Genomic DNA, 15,855 nt, shown 5'->3' with positions numbered 1-15,855 from the left:
AAAACTTTTGGTTAAACGCTGAAATCTTAAAACGTTTGTTTTTATGTTGAAATCTTAAAACGTTTGTTTTTATGTTGAAATCTAGAAACTTTTGGTTAAATGTTGAAATCTAAAAACTTTTGGTTAAGTGCTGAAATCTAAAACTTTTGGTTACATGCTGAAATCTAAAAACTTTCCAGGTGGTTGCTAAGGTGTTGCTATAGTATCTGGGGTGGTTGCTGAGGTGTTGCTAGGTGGTTGCTAAGGTGTTGCTATGGTATCCAGGGTGGTTGCTAAGGTCTTGCTAGGTGGTTGCTAAGGTGTTGCTATGGTATCCAGGGTGGTTGCTAAGGTGTTGCTAGGTGGTTGCTAAGGTGTTGCTATGGTATCCGGGGTGGTTGCTAAGGTGTTGCTAGGTGATTGCTAGGTGGTTGCTAAGGAGTTGCTAGGCGGTTGCTAAGGTGTTGCTATGGTATCCGGGGTGGTTGCTAAGGTGTTGCTAAGTGGTTGCTAGGCAGTTGCTATCATTCCTAAAGTGGTTGCTAAGTGGTTGCTAGGCAGTTGCTAACGTTTTCCATGTGGTTGCTAGGCCTTGCTATCATTTCTAAAGTGGTTGCTAAGTGGTTGTTAGGCAGTTGCTAACGTATTCCATGTGGTTACTAAGTGGTTGCTAGGCAGTTGCTGTCATTTCTAAAGTGGTTGCTAAGCTGTTGCTAGGCAGTTGCTAACGTTTTCCAGGTGGTTGCTAAGGTGTTGCTAACTGGTTGCTAGGCAGTTGCTATAATTTCTAAAGTGGTTGCTAAGTGATTGCTAGGCAGTTGCCAACGTTTTCCAGGTGGTTGCTAAGGTGTTGCTAACTGGTTGTGGTGTGGGTTGAAGAGTGTGTGTGGTGTTGAGCGTGTGTGGTGTGGGGCGTGTGTGGTGTGTGGAGTGCGTGGTGTGGCTAAGGTGTTGCTAACTGGATGTGGTGTGGGCTGTAGAGTGTGTTGGGTGTGGAGTTTGTGGGGGGTGTAGAGTGCGTGGTGTGGTGTGGAGTGTGTGTGTGTGGTATGGAGTGTGTGGAGTGTGGGGTGTGTCAGGTGTGGAGTGTGTGGTGTGGGGTAGGTGTGGTGTGAACTGTGTGTGGTATGTGTGGGGTGGAGTATGTATGGTGTGGGGTGTATGTGGTGTGGAGTGTGTGGTGTGGTGTATGTGTGGTGGAGTGTGGGGTGTGTGTGGTGTGAACTGTGTGTGGTATGTGTGGGGTGGAGTGTGTATGATGTGGGGTATGTGAGCTGTGGAGTGTGTGTGTGGTATGGAGAGTGTGGGGTATGTGTGGTGTGGGGTGTGAAGTGTGTGGTATGTGTGGGGTGGAGTGTGTGTGGTGTGGGGTATGTGAGCTGTGGAGTGTGTGCGTGGTATGGAGAGTGTGGGGTATGTGTGGTGTGGGTTGTGAAGTATGTGTGGGGTGGGGTATATGAGCTGTGGAGTGTGTGTGTGGTATGGAGTGTGTGGGGTGTGGGGTATGTGTGGTGTGGAGTGTGTGCAGTGTGGGGTATGTGTGGTGTGGAGTGTGTGGTGTGAAGTGTGTGTGGTATGTGTGGGGTGGAGTGTGTGTGGTGTGGGGTGTGTGAGCTGTGGAGTGTGTGTGTGTTTAAAAGTGTGTGTGGTGTGGGGTATGAATTGTGTGTGGGGTGGAGTGTGTGTGGTGTGGGCTATGTGAGCTGTGGAGAGTGTGTGGTTTAAAGTGTGTGCGGTGTGGGGTTTGTGTGGTGTGGAGTGTTTGTGGTGTTGGGTATGTGTGGTTTGAAGTGTGTGTGGTGTGGGGTATGTGTGGTTTGAAGTGTTTGTGGTGTGGGGTTTGTGTGGTTTGAAGTGTGTGTGGTGTGCGGTTTGTGTGGTGTGGGGTATGTGTGGTTTGAAGTGTGTGTGGTGTGGGGTGTGTGCAGTGTGGGGTGTGAAGTGTGTGTGGTATGTGTGGGGTGGAGTGTGTGTGGTGTGGGGTATGTGAGCTGTGGAGTTTGTGTATGGTTTAAAGTGTGTGTGGTGTGGGGTGTGAAGTGTGTGTGGGGTGGAGTGTGTGTGGTGTGGGCTATGTGAGCTGTGGAGTGTGTGTGGTTTAAAGTGTGTGTGGTGTGGGGTTTGTGTGGTGTGGAGTGTGTGTGTGGTATGTGTGTGGTGTGGGGTATGTGTGATGTGGAGTGTGTGTGGTATATGTGGTTTGAAGTGTGTGTGGTGTCGTGTATGTGTGGTGTGGAGTGTGTGGGGTGGAGTGTGTTTGGTGTGAGGTATGTGTGGTGTGGAATGTGTGTAGGGTGTGGTGTGGACTGTGTGTGGTGTGAGGTGTGTGGTGTGTAGAGTGTATGTGGTGTGGGCTGTGGAGTTTGTGTGGTGTGGAGTGAGTGTGGGGAGTGGACTGTGTGTTGTGTGGTGAGTGTGTGGAGTGTGTGTGGTGTGAAGTGTGTGGTGTGGGGTATGTGTGGTTTGAAGTGTGTGTGGTGTGGGGTATGTGTGATGTGGAGTGTATGTGGTGTGGGGTATGTGTAATGTGGAGTGTGTGTGGTGTGGGGTATGTGTGGTTTGAAGTGTGTGTGGTGTGGGGTATGTGTGATGTGGAGTGTATGTGGTGTGGGGTATGTGTGGTTTGAAGTGTGTGTGGTGTGGTGTATGTGTGGTGTGTGCGTGTGTGTGGTGTGGGGTGGTTTATGTGTGGTGTGCTGTGTGTGTAGTGTTGTATTGGTTCTGGTGTGGGGTATGTGTAATGTGGAGTGTGTGTGGTGTGGGGTATGTGTGGTTTGAAGTGTGTGTGGTGTGGGGTATGTGTGATGTGGAGTGTATGTGGTGTGGGGTATGTGTAATGTGGAGTGTATGTGGTGTGGAGTATGTGTGGTTTGAAGTGTGTGTGGTGTGGTGTATGTGTGGTGTGTGCATGTGTGTGGTGTGTGGTGTGTGTAGTGTATGTGTGGTGTGTGTGTGTGTGGTGTGTGTGTAGTGTGTGGTGTGGGGTGTGTGTAGTGTTGTATTGGTTCTGGTGTGGGTTGTGTTCAGCAGTCTCTTCTCTATACAGATACAGTACTGAGGAGCAGGGCAGAGAGGGGGGCCGTGCGCAGGATCGGCTGGTGTGTGTGAGATGGCCAACATTCCGCCCATTCATTCCTATGGGGAAAGTTCGTACGATAATTTTACGAAAACCGTAAATCGTATCGGTGAGATCAGCATATCGTCTGAAACGTCTCAGCAAGTTCTGTATGTCTTGTGAATTTCGTGGTTCTAGCTCAAAAATTGTGACTTTTAGAGCCGTTTGAAAAAAGTGTGAATGGAAGTCTATGGGAAAAAATCTGACTTTGGCGGACCACCAATCGGACCCTGGTGGTCCGATCACTTAGAAAAGCACAAGCACACCCCGCGGCAATAGGTTCTATCATCTTGTGAAGTTTCGTGGTTCTGGCTTGAAAACTGTAGGAGGAGAAACTGTTTATAAAATTTACCGAGAATAATAATAATAATAATAAGATTTCGAAGAACAATAAGTTGGCTTTTCCAAGCCAACTTAATAATAATAATAATAAAAATAAGAAGATTACGAAGAACAATAAGTTGGCTTTTCCAAGCCAACTTAATAATAATAACTAGAAAAGGAAAGTTCGATAACGAACTTTAAGTTGGCTTGGAAAAGTACGTTAAATAGTTAAATAACGTTGAATAGTTAAAATGGTTGCTAAGGTATTTCTGTCTAAAGCGTGTGAAGAGTGGTTGCTATGCTGTTGACTTTCGGCTAAATGTTGAAGTCCAAAAAGTTTTGGCTAACATGGTGAAAAGCTTATAATTATATTATAAAGTAAAGTGTTGCTAAGTGGTTGCTAGGTAGTTGCTAGGCAGTTGATAATGTAGTCCACATCGTTGCTTAGTGCTTGCTAATTGGTTGCTAGGCAGTTGCGAACATATTCAAGGTGGTTGCTAAGCTGTTGCTAACTTGTTGCTAGGCAACTCCTAACGTATTCCAAATGGTTTTTAAGTGGTTATTAGGCAGTTTCTAATATTTTCCAGGTGGTTGCTAACTGGTTGCTATGGTATCCGGGGTGGTTGCTAAGGTGTTGCTAGGTGGTTGCTAAGGTGTTGCTATGGTATCTGGGGTGGTTGCTAAGGTGTTGCTAGGTGGTTGCTAGAGGGTTAATAGGTGGTTGCTAAGGTGTTGCTATGGGATCCGGGGTGGTTGCTAAGGTGTTGCTATGGTATCCGGGTTGGTTGCTAAGGTGTTGCTAGGTGGTTGCTAAGGTGTTGCTATGGTATCCAGGGTGGTTGCTAAGGTGTTGCTAGGTGGTTGCTAGGGTGTTGCTAGGCGGTTGCTATGGTATCCAGGGTGGTTGCTAAGGTGTTGCTAGGTGGTTGCTAAGGTGTTGCTATGGTATCCTGGGTGGTTGCTAAGGTGTTGCTAGGTGGTTGCTATGGTGTTGCTATGGTATCCAGGGTGGTTGCTAAGGTGTTGCTAGGTGGTTGCTAAGGTGTTGCTATGGTATCCTGGGTGGTTGCTAAGGTGTTGCTAGGTGGTTGCTAGGCAGTAGCTAAGGTGTTGCTATGGTATCCTGGGTGGTTGCTAAGGTGTTGCTAGGTGGTTGCTAAGGTGTTGCTAGGTGGTTGCTAAGGTGTTGCAATGGTATCCGGGGTGGTTGCTAAGGTGTTGCTAGGTGGTTGCTAGGCGGTTGCTTAGGTGTTGCTATGGTATCCGGGGTGGTTGCTACGGTGTTTCTAAGTGGTTGCTAAGGTGTTGCTAGGTGGTTGCTAAGGTGTTGCTATGGTATCCAGGGTGGTTGCTAAGGTGTTGCTAGGTGGTTGCTAAGGTGTTGCTATGGTATCCAGGGTGGTTGCTAAGGTGTTGCTAGGTGGTTGCTAGGTGGTTGCTAGGGTGTTGCTAGGTGGTTGCTAAGGTGTTGCTATGGTATCCAGGGTGGTTGCAAAGGTGTTGCTAGGTGGTTGCTAGGGTGTTGCTAGGTGGTTGCTAAGGTGTTGCTAGGTGGTTGCTAAGGTGTTGCTATGGTATCCAGGGTGGTTGCTAAGGTGTTGCTAGGTGGTTGCTAAGGTGTTGCTAGGTGGTTGCTAAGGTGTTGCTATGGTATCCGGGGTGGTTGCTAAGGTGTTGATAGGTGGTTGCAAGGTGGTTGCTAAGGTGTTGCTAGGTGGTTGCTAGGGTGTTGCTAGGTGGTTGCTAAGGTTTTGCTAGGTGGTTGCTAAGGTGTTGCTATGCTATCCAGGGTGGTTGCTAAGGTGTTGCTAGGTGGTTGCTAAGGTGTTGCTATGGTATCCGGGGTGGTTGCTAAGGTGTTGCTAGGTGGTTGCTAGACGGTTGCTAAGGTGTTGCTATGGTGTCTGTGGTGGTTGCTAAGGTGTTGCTAGGTGGTTGCTAAGATGTTGCTATGGTATCTGGGGTGGTTGCTAAGGTGTTGCTAGGTGTATCTGACTGGTCGCTAGGCAGTTGCTACCATTTCTAAAGTGGTTGCTAAGCAGTTGCTAATGTTTTCCAGGTGGTTGCTAAGGTGTTGCTATCTGGTTGCTAGGCAGTTGCTAACGTATTACACATGGTTGCTAAGTGGTTGCTAGGCAGTTGCTAATGTTTTCCAGGTGGTTGCTAAGGTGTATCTAACTGGTTGCTAGGCAGTAGTAGATAAAAAGAAAGAGTGTTAAATGTAGAAGTACAGAAAAAGGGAGAGCCTGAAATAGAGAAGTAGAGAGAAAATCAGCGTGAGAAGTAGAGAAAGAACACCCGAGAATATGAGAAAAAGAGTGACAAGTAGAGAGAAATATTGAGCGAGAGAAAGAGAATTAGGGAAAAAGAGAGATCGAGAAATAAAGAAGTAGAGAAAGAAAGAGGATGTAGTAGAGAGATAGATAGAAAGAGAAAGCAAGACAGAAAAGTAGAGTGAAAGAGAAGTAGAGAGAAGAGCGAGAAATAAAGAGTAAGAGAGAAATAGAGAAATAGAAAAGTAGAAAGAAAGAGACATAGAAAAGTAGAGAGAGTGAGAAATAGAGAAGTAGAGAGAGAGTGAGAAAGAGAGAGTGAGAAATAGAGAAGAAGAGAGCAAAAGAGAGTGAGAAATAGAGAAGCAGAGAGAGAGTGAGAAATAGAGAAGTAGAGAGAGAGTGAGAAAGAGAGAGTGAGAAATAGAGAAGTAGAGAGAGTGAGAAATAGAGACGTAGAGAGAGAGTGAGAAAGAGAGTGAGAAATAGAGAAGTAGAGAGAGAGTGAGAAATAGAGACGTAGAGAGAGAGTGAAAAAGAGAGTGAGAAATATAGAAGTAGAGAGAGTGAGAAATATAGAAGTAGAGAGAGACAGTGAGAAATAGAGACGTAGAGAGAGAGTGAGAAAGAGAGAGTGAGATAGAGAAGTAGAGAGAGAGTGAGAAATAGAGTGAGAAATAGACGTAGAGAGAGAGTGAGAAAGAGAGTGAGAAATAGAGACGTAGAGAGAGAGTGAGAAATAGAGACGTAGAGAGAGAGTGAGAAAGAGAGTGAGAAATAGAGGAGTAGAGAGCAAAAGAGAGTGAGAAATAGAGAAGTAGAGAGCAAAAGAGAGAGTGAGAAGTAGAGAAGTAGAGAGCAAAAGAAAGAGTGAGAAATATAGAAATAGAGAGAGAGTGGGAAAGAGAGTGAGAATTAGAGAAGTAGAGAGCGAAAGAGAGAGTGAGAAAGAGAGAGTGGTTGCTAAGCAGTTAATAGGTGGTTGCTAAACCCTGGCTGGGGTGCCGGGGTGTCCAAACTTTTGACTGATAGCTGCTCCATACAGCAGCTCCTCCATACACTCACAGTACTGGAGGAGCAGGGGAGAGAAGGGGTTCCGTGCGCAGAGCTGCTCGTGTGCGAGATGGAACTCTGGGCCCCCCATTCATTTCTATGGGAAAACTTCGTACGAAAATTGTACGAAAACCGTACGTCGCATCGCTTCGCAACCTGCTATTAATTTAAAGATCTCGGTAAGATCTATAAGCTCGCCGAATTTGGTGTTCGTATCTCAAAAATTGTGGCGGTTACGGACGTTTAAAATTTCGCCCCATTCATTCCTATGGGGAAAAAATGCGTACGTTTACGAAGTTTTTACGAAAACCGTACGATAAATCGCTCCAAAAAGCACAAGCACGCTAAGTTGGCATAGGTCCTACGATCCGTGAAAGTTTCGTGATTCTACGTTGAAAGCTCTAGGAGGAGTAGCGTACAGAAAAAAAGGCGTAAGAATAATAATAATAATAATAATAATAATAATAATAAGATTACGAAGAACAAGAAGTTGGCTTTTCCAAGCCAACTTAATAATAATAAGAAGATTACGAAGAACAAGAAGTTGGCTTTTCCAAGCCAACTTAATAATAATAAGAAGATTACGAAGAACAAGAAGTTGGCTTTTCCAAGCCAACTTAATAATAATAATAATAATAAGAAGATTACGAAGAACAAGAAGTTGGCTTTTCCAAGCCAACTTAATAATAATAATAATAAGAAGATTACGAAGAACAAGAAGTTGGCTTTTCCAAGCCAACTTAATAATAATAAGAAGATTACGAAGAACAAGAAGTTGGCTTTTCCAAGCCAACTTAATAATAATAATAACAGGATTATCTGATATTCTGCTGGCATAGCTACAGACAGTGGAGGGAAAACTGGGCCTCGTGTTAGTCTCACTTAACTTCTGACAGAAGAGAGAAATAAGCTCATAAACTCTTAACTATTACCTAAATCAGTGAATTATCTACAAAAACACTTTTTAATCTGTCTTATACTCGAATTAATAGCAGTATTTTTAACTTACAACATGTTTTTAACCACTGTTTATTCATAAAACACGGAGCTCAGCACCTACCCGCAGCACAGAAACACACAGACCGCTGCTGAGGTACGGTGGCTCAGAAAGACCAAACGTAGCGTAACTGCAGTTCACCACTAAACAGCAGGGGCCGCCAAAACTTCATTTAACAGCATTAAAGTGCCTTATTTTATAAAGTTCATCTAAAACAAAGGTATTTTATTACTCTGTTACACTTACAACAGTAATAAACGCTGTAAAATAGTTGAGTAATGCCTCATTAAATCTTAAAAGACAAGCTTAGGCATTATTAACCATTAAAATAAATTAAACAAATGGCTCAGATCATCATTAATTAACAAGATCTACTGGATTTGAAACATACGTAATTTAGTAATATGTAATAATGTCTAAAGTATGGTAATTAAATAATGGATTGTTGGTATTGTGGACCATTTTTTAGAAATTCACTTACTCTGATGTATTTTCCTTCATAATACTGAATATTTTGGTGTTATTTTGGGTTAATGAAAGTGTGTAAAGTGTGTCCTAAATTTAAAATATATTAATATAGTTACAGCAGAACTGTATTACTGTGGTACACTTGCTATTCCACACTAATGGTTTTAACTGGGATTTCTTAATAAAACTAAGCTTAATAAAACAGCGTGGATAAAGATACTGCAATTTGCTAACATTTTTTAAATATTTGCAAACTATGTTTATCATCACGGTAAAATAGTTTCTGTTAAATCAGTAAGTTTATCAACATTACTTATAAAAACACTAGTGACAGAGTGGAATTCCACTTTACAGAGTTATACCTGACCCATGCCTCACTACAATCATTTCCAAAACCAATTCTTTCTTTTTAAATGTAATATTTTATAGGCAGACTTTTATTTTGGTGGAAAAGTCACGTGTCTTTCTCCCAGCTGTTCATGGAGTTGCTGCTGAACATCTCTGTGAAATGAGCAACAGTTGCTAATATAAAAGTCAGCTTGTAAAATATTACATTTAAAAATTAAGAATTTGTTTTCAGAGGGGTTATAGCGAGGAGATGTTCGGGTAAAACAGGTAAGAAGTGGAATTGCATAAGAATAAGTGGATTTCTAAAAATTTGTCCACAATATCTAAAATAAAATGTTAAATGACTTTAAACAAGACATTCACATATTACTAAATAACCAATGTTTTAAAATGTATTAGACCCTGTTAGTTAATTATGATCTGAGCCATTAGTTTAAGGAATTTTAATGGTAAATAATGTATAACCTTTTTAACACTGTGTATGTAATAAATGCTAAAGAGCTTTCACTTAATTGATCAATAGTACCATTTAGACTACCCCAAAGAGAAGCACTTACTCCATGTATTAAATAAACAATGCTTCACTTTGTGATGGTCACCATAGATATTTAAACAATTTTGTACTGACAAAAATTTACCATGCAAGTTAACACTGTTCAGAAATTTACACTAAACTGATAAAACCTTTTTAACACTGTGTAATAAACAGTGTTGGGAGTAACGGCGTTAAAACTAACGGCGTTACTAACGCCGTTACTTTTTTTCAGTAACGAGTAATCTAACTAATTACTATGACTGTAACTATAACGCCGTTACCATTTCCGACACCCCGTTACTGCACGTTACTTTAGCAGCTCTATGAACTTTTTTTTTTTATTTCGCTTTGCCCTGGTTAACCCCTCATCTGTCCGGTGAACTTGAGCTTCTGGCCGCTGTGCCTGTGGTTTGGCGTGGTGAAGTGAGGCACAATTGTGACGATTTGCGTGCTCTAATCAATTCAGTGATTGCCGTGGACAACCCAAGTTCCGAATTAAGGACGTTAAGCTCTTTTTAGCTGCTCCGGTTTTTGTGGTGCTGCTGCTTTCTATTTTAGAGCTTAGATTCTCTGCCCGAATCCCACCTGACCTGAGGACCGACCCGAAATCAGGCTCCTATTTTTATTTTATATAAAGCTCTGGTGTGATAATCACAATGTTGCTAAGTAACCAATTATTATTGTTCACTAAAGCGAACGAAATAGCGAAAATTGAAAGTGAAAAACATTTGTGTTAACTGAATCTAATAAAAACGGTAATTAAAAGGAAAAACATAACTATCTCGAACTGTATTTTGTGTTTATAAAACTAACTAAAACGAACTGAAATTACTGATAGAATACCCTCATTTTTGTGTTTAATTTATTTATAAGCGCTGTTGTACAGCGGAGTTGTACAGCGGGAGTTGTTGTGCCGAGCGCGCGGCACTCGTGGTCCGTTAGTTCTTGTGTAAAGCGCTCGCGCTAGCAAGCCCACCCTAAAATGAACAGAAAAAATAAAAACAAAATAAAATTAAACTATAATAAAAATGAAAACTGTAATCACGTAGCTCTGGGCGCACGTGAACGCCTCCGCGTTTGACTTGCAGCATTGTGTGTAGCTGTTCTTAAAAATCATTTAAATTAAATAATAGTTCTATGCTTCTATGTTACAGTGTTAATTAACATAATTCTGATTATATTTCGCTCATTCAATCAGCCCGAAAACAGACAGTTTATGGGGCGGATCGGGTCAGGCTCATAATGACAGTTTATGGTTCGGGCTTGGGCAGAATGTGCACGGGCTCCGGCTGGGTCGGATTTTTTGGGCATGATCTAAGCTCTATTCTCTTTTGGTGAAGCTGTTATATTAATACCATTTTAACGGGCATTAAATTGTTGTTTTTGTCCATTATTTTGTTTTATATATACATATTTCTTTTGAGTGTGGCTTGGTTTGTTAAATTTCATCCCCAGACGCGTTTTTCCGCTTTTTTCAGTATTACAAGTTTTAGTAATTTTCTTTGGTTGTGTGGAGAATTTCGTTTTATTTTTTTGAAATTCGTTAGATTATATTTTTGTCAACATTTTGGGTTTATTTTCGTTTGTTATTTTTTGTTATTTTTCTAATAATAATAGTAAATGCATAATTGATTTCCTTTTTTTGACGGGCGAATAATAAAAAGTAACGCGATAGTTACTTTTACTGGTAACTAATTACTTTTATAGTGGAGTAACTCCGTTAGTAACTCAGTTACTTTTTTGGAGAAGTAACGAGTAACTATAACTAATTACTTTTTCAAAGTAACGTGCCCAACACTGTTAATAAATGCTAAAGTTGTACCAGATGGACTTGGTCCTCACTTTTGATGGTAAACTTCAAGTGATGCCCCAACTTGTTTGCACGTACATTTCAATTTAGGTAAGATGGCTACAGTTAGAGTGACACTCAGAGATAGAAGAGATAGAAATGTGCACCAGTTTATCAGAAAAATGTATTTCATTGTTAGAGTCACTTCAAACTACCCCAACAAATAGCACTTACTAATCACTATGGAATGGTCAATGCTGCTGTTAGAGCACCAATTGTGACATTGATTCCAGTAAACACTTTTATTTAAATCTAAATTTCATTTAAAATATTTTGGTTACATTTTATTTACATTTACCTTCTTGATGTTCTGTAGATTCTTGAAAAGGAGATCGTAATGCAGCAGATCTTGTTTGTTGCTCACCTTGTCTAAAGTCTTTCTATTTATGTATTCTGAAAGCTTTCCATAAATTGAGGTCATTCACAGCTCCTCCCTGTAAAATCACTCTCTGACATCACAATGGACCATCCTGATTTCTGTATAGAACGGTACTTCACACTTGAAAACCATCAAAAGTGAGAACCAAGTCAAGCACATTAAGAATAATTTGTTAACATATGGGTTCTTGGTGTAAAGCACTCTTACATATTGAAAGAATCGTAAAGATTTTATAGTTCTAATAGATCTCTGTATTGAAGAAAGTGTTGAAAAGAAATGTCACAATTTCTACTTTAACAATAGTTCTGACCTTTGAGTAAAATTGGTAAGTGCCATTTGTTTGGGTAGTTTTAACCCTCCTGTTACTTTCAAATTTACTAACACCTTTTATGTTTGGGGTCAATTTGACCCCAGCAATTTCAAACTACAAAAAATTATTATATATTAAGAACATTTTTACCCAAGTTAACAAACTAACTAATTCTAATCTCATCTCCTTCTTCCTCTTCTCTACTCCTCTATCCCATTATTTCCCTCTGACCTCCTTAAGGCCCTATCTAAAGATGTTTTGTTTTTAACTTCTATTATTTTTGTACTTAACCTCTTCTATTATTTGCACTTCAATATTGTAAGTCGCTTTGGACAAAAGCGTCTGCGAAATGTAATATAATGTAAAAGTTTATGTCACATGCTATATTTGTTTGTTGACTCCTTGAATAGTCATTAAAAAAAACATTTGTAATGAAAAAGATTTAATGTTCTCTTGAATAGTAACAAGTATTCTGTTTGCGGCCAATTTGACCACAGGAAAAAAACAAACGAGCAGAAATTCATGCTCAGTCACATGGGAGTCTGGATTGTAAAGAAGAAGATCCTACTTGTTCCATTCATCCCATATTGCTGAGTTTATTAAGATCTCATCAGTCCTGCCTTGTTTCTGTGTTATTGAAGTGTAGGACATGAAGGAGACATGGACTGGGTTTAGAGACGGGCTGGATCTGTCTGCAGCCCAAACACCTGTTCTTTCTTCACCTTTTGACTTGTACTCTCCAAACTGAGCAACACAATGTAGACTTACATGTGGGATTAAATCCAAGTCTTTCTAACTATCCCTCTATACACACACCTCCCTCTAAATATATCATCTACAGTAGTTTATCCTTTTAGATTGATGGTGTTCTGAAGAACTCAAATGCTGATTTTATGTTTGGACGTGGCTGACAGTGTATCTGCTGAGACCTGGAACTATTCTGATTACATTAGCAGCACTAAGTTTATCATTTTCTTAAAGTGGGGAGACAGACCATAATAACTTTTTACTTTTGGAAGGTAGTCTGTTTTCTATTGGTTGAGAAATAAAAAGAGGGTCTACAGTAAAGGGCTGATTCTCATCAGAGGAGGATTCATTATAATCAGGATCCTCTCTAAAGTCCTCCTTTTTCTCAGACACATTCTCCTCTATGTCTCTGTCATGGTGAAAGAGATGTGAGAAATCCTCACTGAGAGAAAACCTTTTCTTAGACGGCATTTTCAGTAGAGAGAGAGAGCAGAAAGAGAGAGAGACAGAACACATAGAGAACTGGTTTAGAAGCTGCTGTGAAACCTTTTATATCTCTGCATAACCACTATGTTGTGTGAACAATATGTTTGTAGGAACAATATATTCCTCCACAGAATGAGAAATATCAAGTTCTCATGAGAATTATGTTTTCCCCGCCCCCTGTCACGTGAACTGTCAGTGGTTTTTGCACTAATACAGTTATAATTATGTTATTTTAAGGATCTAAAGTTGTTGAAGATTATAAAATTGCATGTCATGCTGACCTTTACATCATTCAACACACGTGTAAAATTCTGATATTTTTTATATGTTTTACAAAGCTAAACAGCCTGGGGTCAAATTGACCCCAAACAACACCGATGTATACAAAATGTGTACAGGACTCAAAAAATCCCTTCTCTTTGGGGTGGTCAAAATGTTACTATTGATCAATTGAAAGCTCACCTTATTCGGCTCATTTTCAGTAATCAAATTTTATTATTCAGTTTTAAATTAAATATGGACTACATGATTTTATTATATTATATACAAACATAACTAATCAAATTAAGAATTATTTTTTTAATATAGCGTTTCTTGGTGTAAAGTACTCTTACATATAAGATGTCTTAGTTCTAATGGATCTTTGTTTTAAAGAAAGTGTTGAAAAGAAATGTCACAATTGTTAACAATTGTAAAAATAGTGCTGACCCTTGAGTAAAACTTGGTAAGTGCTATTTTTTGGGGAAGTTTTAAGTAACTCAAGCAACCAGAGGTGTTTGTCTCATATTTCTACACAAAACCAGATATAACCTGGCAAACGTATTCTTCAACATCAGTAACTTCTTCCTCTAATATGTTAAAAAATTCTATCAAAATTGGTCAATATTTTGTAGTAGAATGAGAATTCTTGCTGGACTCATTTTGGAAAATTTTAAAAAAAGTTTTTACCATCCCATAAACAAATAAACTCTTAAACAAATCCGTTTTAATTTACAGTTAATTAGTTTTAAACTTCTATTTGCATATGAAGTTATAAATGCTTTTAAAAGTGTGAAGTACCCTTCTGTACAGAAATCAGGATGGTCCATTGTGATGTCAGAGAGTGATTTTACAGGGAGTAGGTGTGAATGACCTCAATTTATGGAAAGCTTTCAGAATACATAAATAGTAAGACTTTAGACAAGGTGAGCAACAAAAAAGATCTGCTGCAGTACGATCTCCTTTTCAAGAATCTGCAGGACATCAAGCAGATAAGTGCAAAGAAAATGTAATTATAATATTTTAAATGAAATTTAGATAAAAAATAATTCTACCAGAATCAATGTCACAACAGCACTGATCTTTCCGTAGTAATTAGTAAGTGCTGTTTCTTGGAGTTGTACAGGAGCAATCAGAGAATCTCTATAAAGGACAAAACTCACTTCAGAATCTGCTCTGAATCTCAAGCCACTTGACAGAGTCTGAAATGTCTAAAAACCTATAAACATTTTTTTATTCTAAAAAGTATCAAACGTTTATAAATTATTTTGCAAAATAATAATTTATAAACATCTGATACTTTATAGAATAAATTTTTTACTAATTTCCTTAAAACAAAACAACTATAACTGTTTCATCACCGCAGAGATAATTATTAACACTTTTTAAACTGCAGTTTTAATAATTTAAACGAGCTCTGTGTGTAACTCCAGCAGCAGTAGCAGTAATGCTAGTAAATCTACTGAATAAAAAACATTAGTTTTAGAAAATGGAAATATAGGGGTACGTTTTCTTTCCTATTTTGGTGAAATACTTTGTTCTACGTTGTAAAATTAAAGGAAAACTCCAGAGAAGTAGTTCTACAGTGTTTTAAATGAGAGTTTAAGCTGTTTAGCTCCATTCAGCTCCATGCATTGAGGACTCCCTCGCGGGCTCCCTCTAGCGGTGATGGGGTATAATGTGATATAGCGGGGGAGGGGGCGGGGCTCTACATAACCCGGATGACGCTGAGCTTCCGGGGTCTGTAGCTGGAGCGCCGGAGGAAGAGCAGGATCAGCTGAACTGCAGAAGGTATGAAGAAGTTTCTCTCTCTCTCTCTTGTTGGAGGTTGGTTGATGTGTTGTAACAGTAAAAAGGTCATTATTTTTGCTGTGATTCTATTTTGAACTACAATTCCCTGCATCAACAAGAGAACTGCGTGTTTTTATTTATTATTTATCCCTCCGCGCCCCCCGTAGCTCCAGATGAGCTTGAATGCAGCACAGGAGGTAAACAGAGCTGAGGAGCTCCGTGAAAAAGTGCTGTTTTAAGCAAATATAGGTATTTTTGAGAAAAGTTACTGGAAAAATGAGCTCTTATATCAGTTCTAGTCACTCTTCTGTGCATTTTTAGCGGGTATTGAAGCATATTTTGCCTAATAATTAATTATTTCTGCCCCGGTCGGGTTATCAGCTCTGAGTTACAGCCGTTTCAGCACCAAAACACTACATGTGACTGAGCCTGAAAATGTGTGTTCATGTGCTGTATTTACTTCTGTTTCATATTTTATAGATATGTGTGCAGTTACAGACGCTTAATAATCGGCTGGGATTATTTTTGTTGTGTATGTGCAGGTATGTTGTGGTTCTGTTTATTTAATTAATGTAAATGTTCTGTTCTGGAGCACATATCTTCAGCTCTTACCACGTTTAACTACGAACGATCTAGAAAAAAGGGCTGAAGAGGGATGTTTATTAACAAGAGCAGTTTTGTTAAAAAGATACAGCAACTGTATAGAGATAGCCCGACTCTCCAAGCCCAGTGAACAGTGCTGCTAATGCTGCAGGTTAGCTAGTTATAACTTATAAATTAAAGCTAGGTTAGCTAGTGATAACTTATAAATTAAAGCTAGGTTAGGTAGTTATAACTTATAAATTAAATCTAGGTTACCTAGTTATAACTTATAAATTTAAGCTGGATTAGCTAGTTATTACTTGTCAAAAGTGCGGCTAAAGCTTTAGAATTTTTTTAAAGA

The 15,855-nt window shown here is 39.7% G+C and overlaps 1 protein-coding gene and 1 long non-coding RNA gene across 4 annotated transcripts in view; one reads left to right on the top strand and one right to left on the bottom strand.

Moving 5' to 3' along the window:
- LOC125801496 (zinc finger protein 239-like) overlaps positions 1-7,909 on the bottom strand; it is a 132,661-nt gene extending 124,752 nt beyond the window's left edge. Inside the window, exon 1 of one of the 3 annotated variants that reach the window (XR_007438704.1) lies at positions 7,805-7,826. The gene's annotated coding sequence lies outside the window, so the exon portion shown is untranslated. Of the gene's footprint in view, positions 1-7,804 lie in introns of all 3 variants that reach the window. The other 2 variants (XR_007438703.1, XM_049478282.1) reach the window with 2 other exon arrangements.
- On the top strand, positions 4,589-5,865 carry LOC125801585 (uncharacterized). Its single transcript, XR_007438777.1, has 2 exons — positions 4,589-5,242; positions 5,308-5,865. It is a non-coding gene; the product is annotated as an uncharacterized LOC125801585 (long non-coding RNA).
- Positions 7,910-15,855: the final 7,946 nt, after the last annotated feature.

Source organism: Astyanax mexicanus, chromosome 4 (assembly GCF_023375975.1).
Source record: "Astyanax mexicanus isolate ESR-SI-001 chromosome 4, AstMex3_surface, whole genome shotgun sequence".
Lineage (NCBI taxonomy): Eukaryota > Metazoa > Chordata > Actinopteri > Characiformes > Acestrorhamphidae > Astyanax > Astyanax mexicanus.
Note: the sequence above shows the minus strand (reverse complement) of the source record. Positions and strands in the feature narration are given on the sequence as shown.